This window comes from Plecotus auritus (genome assembly GCF_963455305.1).
Source record: "Plecotus auritus genome assembly, chromosome: 2".
NCBI lineage: Eukaryota > Metazoa > Chordata > Mammalia > Chiroptera > Vespertilionidae > Plecotus > Plecotus auritus.
This window is the reverse complement of record NC_137771.1, coordinates 121969364-121980599: the sequence shown is the minus strand read 5'-3', so window position 1 is coordinate 121980599 and position 11236 is coordinate 121969364.

Below are 11236 nucleotides of genomic sequence, written 5' to 3'. Positions count from 1 at the left end.
AACCTATAGTAGATAAAGCAGATCAATTAGAAAGTGCTCACAAAGCATTCATCTAATCAGTATTTTTATTGAACAAACCTTTGCCAAATGAATGCAGTAGTCCATGTTGACTGGTCCTTGTTCATGTGTTTATTTCATCAGGTTTACTTAACATTGTGTCATGGGTCTGTTTCTGTTTTGCTAGTATTTTTATTCTTACCTACTCCCCATCCCTTTTTTATTCCACCCCCACCCTGGAGGTACTACTGTTAATCATTGTGGCCACATATTTCCCATGTTTGCATAATGTTATACAGTGTATACACATAAGCAGTATTGGGTTTTTTGGGAGGGGGATGGAATGCCTACAGAAATGAGATACCATCTACTTTCTCCTTCCCCCTCCAGTCCACCTTTTTCTAATTAGCTTTGATAGAGGTGACAACAATAATCTATATATAAAAGCCTAAGCGACAGTTACCATAGGATGACCGGTCGCTATGACACGCACTGACCACCAGGGGGCAGAAGCTCAACGCAGGAGCTGCCCCCTGGTGGTCAGTGCGCTCCTACAGCCAACCTCCCTTGGCTGGTGGCCAGTCAACCTCCCATGCTCCTTTCCCCACACGAATTCATGCACCAGGCCTCTAGTCAAATAATAAATGATACACTAATAAAAGTTAAATGAGGCATGAGTGACAGACTATCTACACAATTGAATACAATCATGCACACGCACCAGAATTTCAAAAATCCTTATTCCATACACAATTCTTCTCAATGACTATTTCAAACCTTCACTACCATCCTCAGCCTCCTATCCAATGTCAGCTCCAGTAAGAATGGGATAATGTTTCCTTTGCCTTACTAAGACAATTGGGGACATTGGGTAGGATCTTTCCCTTCAGATTTCTCCTCTAAACCTGTAAGTTTAGATAACCAGGATTAAATAGGGGATGGACATTATTGAAAATCCAATGTTATGAGAAAAATATAAATTAAATGTATAAAATGAACTTATAAATTTAAATTACATCCATTATTTTGGGACGTAATTTTGGGACAAAATTAATTTTTTAAAAGTTCTTTTTTTTTTTTTTTTTTTTTTTTGCCTTGTACTAGCCCAAGCTTGTCAAACTCATGGCCCATGGGCCGCAAGCAGCCCACAACAAATATTTTTGCAGATCAGCAAATATAACAGTATGTAAGGAAAATTTTAATAAAAATTTATAATTTGATTCCTACAATATTATTATACATAATTATTAATAACAAACTACAACATTCACTAATGACTGATTACTATAATCTTGTTGTATTCATTTCCCTTACACATCTTAAGATGCGCACCATTTCTCTCCACTGATACTAGCAGCGAATATTTTAGCAGCCAATTGCCACGTCATTAGTCTTGAACTCACTTGTTCGGTGTACGCAACAGGAAATATTTCACTTTTGGAGAACAAGAAAAATAGGTTTATTTGTGTTATGCTTATTAATTTGTGCAGTTCTTCAGTGTCTAGTAAGTTAATGGTCAAGAAAAAATACTAATTTTTATTAAAAGGTTCTGTTATGTTAATGATTACTCATTTATTTCAGCCCTTTGTATTCAGCATGTCTCTATCGAAATAACCTACATTTCTGTGAAAATTGAAGCTTTTGTTTTTTTGCGGCCCACATAAACTTAAACCTTGTTTATTTGGCTCGTGTTAGCCTTTGAGTTTGACATGCTTGTACTAGCCCATGGTCTGTACATCAGTTTGTCCTTTAGCAGCTGGCCCTCACTTCTTCATTAATCTAGTGCTAGACTAGTATTTCTTACCCTGTCTGTGTATCAGAAGCAGGTGAGAAGCCTATCATGTGGGTTCCTAAAAGACTTGAAAGTGAGGACATTTGGTAAATGCTCCTCCAACTTCAATTCTAAGAATCATCTGTGGCCCTACCCTGAGAGACTAATTAAACCTAGCTAAAGCATTCAGGTGAAGAAGTTTGCTTTTCACATTATTGTATGTCACAGGAAAGGCAGAGGGTTAAGTGTTCTGCTTGGCCACCTCAGCCATAAGGCCAACTTGCTTTGGTATGTGCTCCAGCCAAAGCTGCACTCCAATGTTTTCAGCCTTGAGCTCACTGGACTTCTCCCTTCTGAGTGGCTTCAGAGTGCAGGCTCTAGATCCAGATGCCTAAGTCCAGATCCTGGATCAGTGACCTGCGGGTTGACCTTAAGTGAGCTCAACCTTTCTGTACCTCAGTTTCTCAAAATGGAATTACACTATAACCCACCTTGTAGGACTCTGAAAAGATAAAATGGGGTTCTATATATAAAACACTCCGATAATCTCTGCCACAGTGTTCAATAATTGTCAGCCCTTTTTACAGTTTGTCACTTGGTTACTCCTGCTCCTGATTTTTAGAATCCGTACCTTCTTGAGACGGGCTCTTTTGAGCTACTCTCATTCCTGTCTGCATTCCTTGTCATTTTCTTTTCTCTGTTCCCTAAATATCACAGTTGTCAAGGCCCGTTGTAACTCCTCAACTTTCCTGGGTGGTCATTTCTACTACCTTGTCTTTCTGCACTGCCTACACGCCAACTCACAGATCATGTTTCTAAGCAAACCTTCCTTGTGAGTTAATTTCCAATTGTTCGTCTAACATATAGACTTGGATGTTTCACAAGCATTTTAAACTTTGCAATCCAAAACAATTCCTCACTTCTTCCAAAGCCTGATTCTCATATTCCCTTGGTTAATTATATAATAATCTAGAAATGGGAAATTATTCTCAATTCTACTTTTATTTCCCATGGATTGCCAAGTTGTGAACAGGTCAATTTTTTTAATAGTTGCTCATGCATCCCTTTTCTTCGTTGATCTCTTAATTTGGACAAGTGGATTTGGCCCCTAGTGGCGTCTATATTTAATCTTGTCCCTACAATCTGTCTTACACATTGTTGGCAGAATAATCTTTCAAAGAGTTTTTGCATGTTTGTCTTCCATTGCTGGACTGGGCTTCTTTAGAGGAAGGTAATATCTCTGGTTTTTGCCTCCCAAGTAACTTTGAAGATATCTGGCAACTTCATAGTCTTGCAGGTTCTCCAGCCCTACAGTCACCTTAGACCTCCATTGTCCAATACTTTAGCCACCAGCCACATGTAGCTATTTAATTTAAGCCAAATATAATTACTTAGGCATACTAGCCATATTTCAAATGCTCAATAGCGGCATGTTGACCTTTGGCTATCACATTGGACAACGTATTGTAGGACATTTCCATTATTGCAGAAAGTTCTATTGGACAGAGCTGCCCCAGACCCTTACTGACATGGACATTTTCCTCTATTAATACCCCTGGAACATTCACACACTGTCCAAAGTGCTAACCTGAGCAAATTGGCCTTTAACATTTGTCCTTTTATCTTGATCCTGCCATTAATCACTTCACTGCATCAGATAGCACATCTGACCAGAAACTTAGAGCTCCAAGTCCCCATGCAGTTGCTCAGTCTGAGGAGGTTCACCACCTCTCCACTTTTGCTACTTCTGAGGGATGCAATGAAGATAGTTCTAGAACAGTGGTCAGCAAACTCATTAGTCAACAGAGCCAAATATCAACAGTACAACGATTGAAATTTCTTTTGAGAGCCAAATTTTTAAACTTAAACATCTTCTAATGCCACTTCTTCAAAATAGACTTGCCCAGGCCGTGGTATTTTGTGGAAGAGCCACACTCAAGGGGCCAAAGAGCCGCATGTGGCTCGCGAGCCGCAGTTTGCCGACCACGGTTCTAGAAAAAAAGTGGTTGAAGACTGGAATCAATTGACGCTATTAGGTCAACACTGGTAGAATTAGCAAGCAAAGACTAGGAAGTAAATATTGTTTTTCTGCCTTCCAACTGTCCTCTAGTAGAACTTACTGGCAGAATCTAAGTGGATGCAGTAAACGGGACAGGAAAATGCAGTTTGCAATCCCAGCACCAGCATCACAGAGCTAAGGATACAAGGGTGGAGCTGAATTGGAACTGAGAGACAATAGGTAAAGAACTAACACACTAGTTCCTATCAGAGATTCCTTTTTATCCAAAGGTTAATCCCTAAAACACTAAATATTCAGGAATTTATGTGTAAACTGTCTCTGGGACCTCAAGAGTAAATGCACTAGTTCTAATTGAAATCTTGTTGCTATGTTCTATCAAATGAGATCTTTTAATGATGGCTATTTAATGCTTTGTTTTTAAAATCAGCAGTGGAGGGATGCCTTTTAAAATGAATTCATACCCATCTATACATATTTTTTGCATGCATACCTCATGCCACATAATCTGCCAGGTAGTACATATATAAACCAAAGCTTATGTAATAAGACATAAGTAATAATCTGCCCAAATGCATCTACCCAGAACTACACACTTAACATTTTTGTATTGATGCCTCGGGACATCTTTCTATACTTGTGCACATATACACACACAGGCAACTATATATAAGTGGTTTTCATAAACACAGAAAATACAATAAATGTGGACATATTTTAAGAAAATATGTATGGATCTGCCTGTCTTACTCCCCTTTAGTATTTGATTCTAAGGAAAATGTACTATAATTTATATAATGTAGGCTGCTACTTATGTCTACGTGTATATTATTTCTATACCTTTTGTCTTTCTGCTAAATTTCTAGATGTATAATTTCTGAGCTACTGAGTATACAAATTAAAAATGTTGAACTGAATTGTCAAACTGTCCTTCACCAAAGCTATTCCAGTTTACATTGCTACCACTAGTATGTGAGAGTGTTTCTTCACAAGTTCAACAACATAGAATGTTATCAGTCATTAAGATTTTTCAGTAACAGCCAAAAGCTTATTGTATTATTTTTATTTTTAGTGAGAGTGAAATACTTCAATGTTAATGGCTGTTTGTATTTATTGTATAGTTTCTTATGCCCTTTGCATTTTTTCTTGTGGGTGTTCATGTCTATAAATTTGCAGTAATTCATGTTAGAAATCATTAATCTTTTATTACATGCATTGCACTTTTTCTGTCATTTACTTTATTATAATACTGTTTCATGACTTTTTATTTTTAATCAGATCTGTTGACCTCCTTTATCATGTCCGCCTTTGATATCATGTTCGGAAGAGTTTTCCCTGTCCAATATTATAAAATACCTGTGTTTTTTTCTAATATGTTTATGACTGTTTTTTATTTCAGTCTTTAATGCAGTTGAAAATTATATTAATTTAAGGTGTGAGGTAAGCATTCACAAATTTCTGCCAAGATTATGTCTAATACATTTATAAAGTAATTCTTTTTCCTTACTGATCTAAAATGTAATCTTCATTAGATAATAAATTTTTATATTTGATATTTATAAACACTCTTCAGTTCCATTTGTTTTTATCCACTACCATTGCTAATTTAATTACTATTATTTTAACATTGATTTAAAATATTTTTATATGTAACGTATATGTTTTCCTATCTAATAAGTCAAGTGTTATTTCTAACACATATACCCTTAATACTCATTTTTGCCAGAAGTTTCGGTACTCTTACAAAAAAAAATTTTACATTATTCAGTGTCCTTTCAAATAAAAATCCTGCTGGCATTTTGATTGCAATTACATTGACTTACACAGATTGGTATACAGAAAATTATGGCATCCTATACTATTGAACCTTCCTATCTAAAAAGAATGTTGCCTGACTTTTTATTATATTTTTATGTCCCTCAGTAGAGTTTTAAAATTATTTTCATTTGTTTTTAATTCTAGATATCTTAACGTATTTTAATGTTTTTGTGGTGTTTATGAATGAGCTTTTTTCAACTTTGAAAAAAAAATTCCTATTTGAATATTACTGATACAGAACAGTAGCTATCAAACTTTTTGGTCTCAGAACCACTTCACACTCAAAAACTATTGAAAACCTAAATGAGCTTTTGTTTGGGCCAGTTATATCTATTGCTGTTCACCATATTAGAAATTGAAACTGTAAAAAAATGATAATTTTAAAATGATAACATTTATATTTAAAAAAAACTAATACATTTTAAGTGAAAAATAGCAAAATTTTCTGCCTGATCTTTATTTTGGAAGTTGGTATTTTTAAACCAGAGGCCTAAGGCTTGAAAGGAAATGATGTATTAGTTATAATTGTCCCCACCCCTTTCAGTAATTATGAAAATTTTGCCATCCTCACACTTTCACAGAACACATAACTTAAAATTTGGACTAGCAATCACTAAAAAAAATTGATTACTGAAGTAATACAGCAGAATCATTTTTCAAAGAAGTAATTTAATTTCTTGGAAAAATAAAAACCAAATTTAACAGTTTGGAACTTCAGTATGTATTCAGTAGTCCTGGAAATTTATTGAGCAAAAAAGGGGGAAAAACAAACAAACAAACAAAAAACTCATGGGCATGGACAACAGTGTGGTGACTGCAGGGATAGGGAGTTTGGTAGAGTGGAAGAGGGTATGGGGTAAGGGGAGTGGGAGTTAAATAGTGATGGAAAAAAATAAAGATGCCATACAAAAAAAAAGAAAGAAACTTCCTTTGGGGGTTGCACTTGCCATACTTCATGTTTGAAAATTTTTCCAGGAAAGTTACCTAGTATGCTTCACACTCTCAAGTATTTCAACTTTGTACTATCCATTATCCAAACACTGAAAAGAGTTGCTTCATATATTTTTATCCAGATTTGTGGACAGTGATGGCAGGAAAGTTATTCTGATACAGCTGTTCCATGAATAGCATAGGGGAATACCTTTAAGATCTTAGAATAAAAATGGAGGTCTTGACACAGAAAAAGAACTCAACATGAAGGAAATTTTTGATCAATTTAAACATTAAGCATTCTGTCCAGCAGAAGATTCCCGGAGGAGTAAAAAGACAAGGCAATGTGGTGGGAGAAGATACTTGCAGTAAGCAAGAGGACTGGCAATAATAAAACTAAAGAAAGAATGGGCTTAGGTGAGATGACAAACTCTAAAATGTTCCCAGATCCTTTTTAAAAGCAACAAGGAAAGCTAAAGAAAACTGTAGACAGAATTTTCAGCAAATTAAGTGAGAAGGCATTCTCATGGAGCCAAAAAATGTAAGTGAATAGAACCAAATTACAGTCAAACAATATTTTGGTAAGACTTTGTCAAGATTAACAGATGTGAGGAGGTAGCAGAGTAAAGAAAGGGAAATTCTATGTGTCCTAAGATGCCCAGGAAACAGAAATTACTAATAAATTTTGATAAAATAAGACCCCCAATGTGATTGGAATTTCCTGTAAGTAGGTCTAAAAACAAGACAAAACTGGGAGAAGTTTCAATTTGTGATTATGAGTACAAAAGAAAATGTACACTACAGTGTTGTAAAAAATCAGAGGGTGTTGAGACAGACTAACCTTCAAGGAAATTAAATGCACCAAAATAAAACTATTTCAGAAGGCCAGAGACTATTCTGGGGGGGAAAGCTGCTGGAAAGAGAATTCAGTTAAGATGAACCTAGCGCAAAACGCTTTAATCATCTGACCTACATAAATTTCTATTCTTACTGGTGTACGTACCATAATGGCATTCCTGCATCCCCAGGAATTTTATCAGTTTAGATACAGTGTACAAAATATCTGAAATACCTGAATGTATTGTTTTCCCCAATGCACAGTCATCTTGGCAAATGGACACAAGTCCCTTTAGGCAAGGGTATATTAGAGTATGGATACTTCTACAAAATTGGGAACTTTCTCAAAGGGACTAGTTCTTCATTTGAGTGGCTCTGGAGCTGCAAACTGACTTGAGTCTTGGAATTAGTTGAGGGGCCATGACTTCATTTTGGTGGTTCAATTCAAATTTCCATTCAGAAGATTTACAATCTTCCAATATATAAGTGGACTTGAACAGGGGCTTTACAAAAAATATATCAAAATGACTGTTAAACATGAAAAAAGTGCTCAACCTCATTAGTAATCAGGAAAATGCAATTAAAACCACAGTGAGATACCAGCAAATGCCAACAAGATTGGCAAAAAATTAACATTTGGCACTATCAAATGGTGGTGAAGTGTGCATGTATCAATAGAATCACACAGATTATACTGTGGGTACGTACATTATTGCAACCACTTTGAAAAAGTGTTTGGCATTATTTTAAAACATCTAAAGTTATGAGTACATTACTCAGTAATTCCTTAGTAGTTTTCCTAATATGTAGGTGCATGTTTATCAGTTTGCACATACACAACTGTTCTTAGAAGCATTGTTTATACTAGCAAAAACTAGAAGCAACCCAAATATCCAACAAGAGTAAACCTACATTGGAGGACATTCATATAATGGAATACTGCACCGCAATAAAAAGGAGCAAACGACAGCTGCATATATTATAAAGATAATACCGAGTGAAAAAAGCAAGATAAAAGTATATAGTATAATTCCATTTATTTACTATTCAAGAAAACTAGGTAAAATTAAAATATAGGAATGTATTCATGAATGTTAACAACAGCAAAAGACCTAATAAAGATCGCACATAAATCCAGGTAATGGTTACTTCTAGGAGGAAGGAGAGATGTATCATTTGGAAGGGACATCTGCATGGCCTTGGACATGCTTCCAATTTCATATGATTTGATATGTGTTCATTTTCTGTATGTATATAAGTTTGCAGTTGGAGTTGTAAGTTTGGAGCATGAAGCAGAATTGTTCTCCTAGAGACCTAAATTTAAGAATCATCAGCTCTGAGATGCAGTCAACATCAAGGGAATTCCTGAGATATGATAAGGTTATGTATAGAGAAGAGAGGAGGCCCCAGGACTGAGTTCACAAGAGAATTAAAAGGTGCTCTGTTGGAGGAGAAACCAGCAAAGGAAATAGAGAAGAATATCAGATGAAGTAGGAAAGAGTCTTTTCATCCAAGACAGGATAATTTTTCTAAAAGTAGAAAGTGGTCATCTATGACAAATGCTTCTGAGTAAAATGAGGACAAAGAGTAGGTTATCTTGACACGGTTAGTTTCAGTGGAGTGGTGGAGACAGAGGTGTGTTGGAATGGCTTAGATTTCCAATAACCTGGCTGACCTCATTAACAAGAGAATTGCAATTCTATATAATAAAAGGCTAATATGCAAATCGACCGAACAAACGACCGGTCACTATGATGCACACTGACCACCATGGGGCAGACACTCAATGCAGGAGATTCCCCCTGGTGGTCAGTGTGCTCCTACAGGGGGAGTCTCGCTCAACCAGAAGCTGGGCTCACGACTGTTGAGCACAGTGGTGGTGGCAGGAGCCTCTCCTGCCTCTGCAGCAGCACTAAGGATGTCCTACTGCCGGCTTAGGCCTGCTCCCCATAGGGCGGGAGCAGGCAGTCAGACATCCCCCAAGGGCTCCTGGACTGCAAGAGGGTGCTGGCCAGGCTGAAGGACCCTCCCCCCAAGTGCACGAATTTTGTGCACCGGGCCTCTAGTATTAGATAAAATATTAAAACAGTTTTAATGCATCCCTTAGTCTGAGAAGAAACTGAGAAATAGCCTCAAAGTCCAAGAATGAAGAAAGCCTGAATCCATTTTTATCAACTGTGCCAAAAGGAAGAATGAATTACTTTTATAATCTCCCCTTTAAAAAATTTACAAAATTGCTGACATATGAAGGGATGCAGTAAAAAAATGCCAGAAAAAAATGAAGATGACTGAATTTATATTTGTTGGCATTTGTCATAATTTCATGACTTTGCTATTTCTTTTCCTATTCTAATATTAACTTTCTACATAATTTCACTTTTTTATTTAAAAGCTTCTCTTCTCACTGTACCTGGATCTTTAGGCCCATGAAGTATAATTCAGGCCAGTCATCAGGCAAAGCAGCATTAAACCTAGGACCCATGGAAAAAGCAAATACATCAGGAAAAATGGAGAAAACCTTCTACTCAGGAAAGACAGTAAAAAACATGTCGACTTTATCTTTTCCGGAGCTAGAATTGATAGGAAAACTGTGAGCACCAAGGCCATGGCCACTCCAGTGTACAACTCTGGGTCACATACAGCTCTCCTGAGGGGATTTACAACCACAGCTGTTTATTTGGAGATGTTGGTTAGAGGCTACTATTTACCTTGCATACATGTTCTGAAAAAAATCTCAAGATGAGGACTTTGTCATTTGCAGTAGCTACAGGTTGGTAGTGACAACAGGAACCTGGCAGTAGCAAATTCAAATCCTTTATGTGTCAAGCAACTAGCAACCAGAAAGATAGAAATGGAAAAGAAAAGGTGTTGGCCCTTAGAAATATGGTTTTAAAATTGATTTTATATAACCTATGATCAAGAGGTAAATATGAACATTAGCAGAAGTCAGCATAAAATTCTTTCAGATGATGCTGGGAAAGAATTTGACTGTTTTGATGGCAGTTATGCACAGAAGAGGAAGAACTTTAGGATTATAGAAGGATTGAAATAGCATGCTAGATATGATCACATTTATCAGTTTGATAAATATTTCTATAAATGTAGCCTTAAAATCTCTTTACAGTGTCTCTGTAATCCCACATTGAGGTATATACACAGAGAGGAGCCACCCAGATCCCCTTTCAAGAGAGCTCTTTTGCTGGCAGGTTCTTCAGGGTCTGCCTCAGTACAGAAGACTGCTCCACTCAAGGGCATGCACTTCCTGGAGTTCCCCACATCTGGCTCCCATTGATGCGTGGAGGAAAGATCAGGCCATTTTGGCCCAATGCAGAGATGTATGTGATCCAGAGTTGTACATTGGACTGTCCATGGCCTCAGTGCTCACAGTTTGCCTCTCTATCAATTCTAGTTTTCCCTGTCACTTCCACAAGTGCTGATCTCTCTTCTGCACACCAAATCAGCTTCAGTGTGGGCTTCCAGAAAACCCAGTCTGTGAAATGTTTATCCAGTTAGATTTAATTAGTTTTCTCAGATATGTGATGCAAAAATAGAACCAAATTAATCTTATAAGGAATTATCTCTCATTATAAGTTAACTAGAGGCCCAGTGCACAGATTTGTGCACCGGTGGAGTCCCTCGGCCTGGCCTGTGCCCTCTTGCATTCTGGGAGCCCTTAGGAGATGTCAGAGGCCCAGTGCACGAATTCTGCCCGATCCCCACAGGCCAGGCTGAGGAACTCCATTGGTGCACGAATCCAAGCACCAGGCTTCTAGTATGCATATAATATCTTTGGTTAATTTCTTCCCACCCTCCCCCCTCTCCTCTTCCCTCTGAGATTCATCAGTCTATTCCATGTTTCCATGACT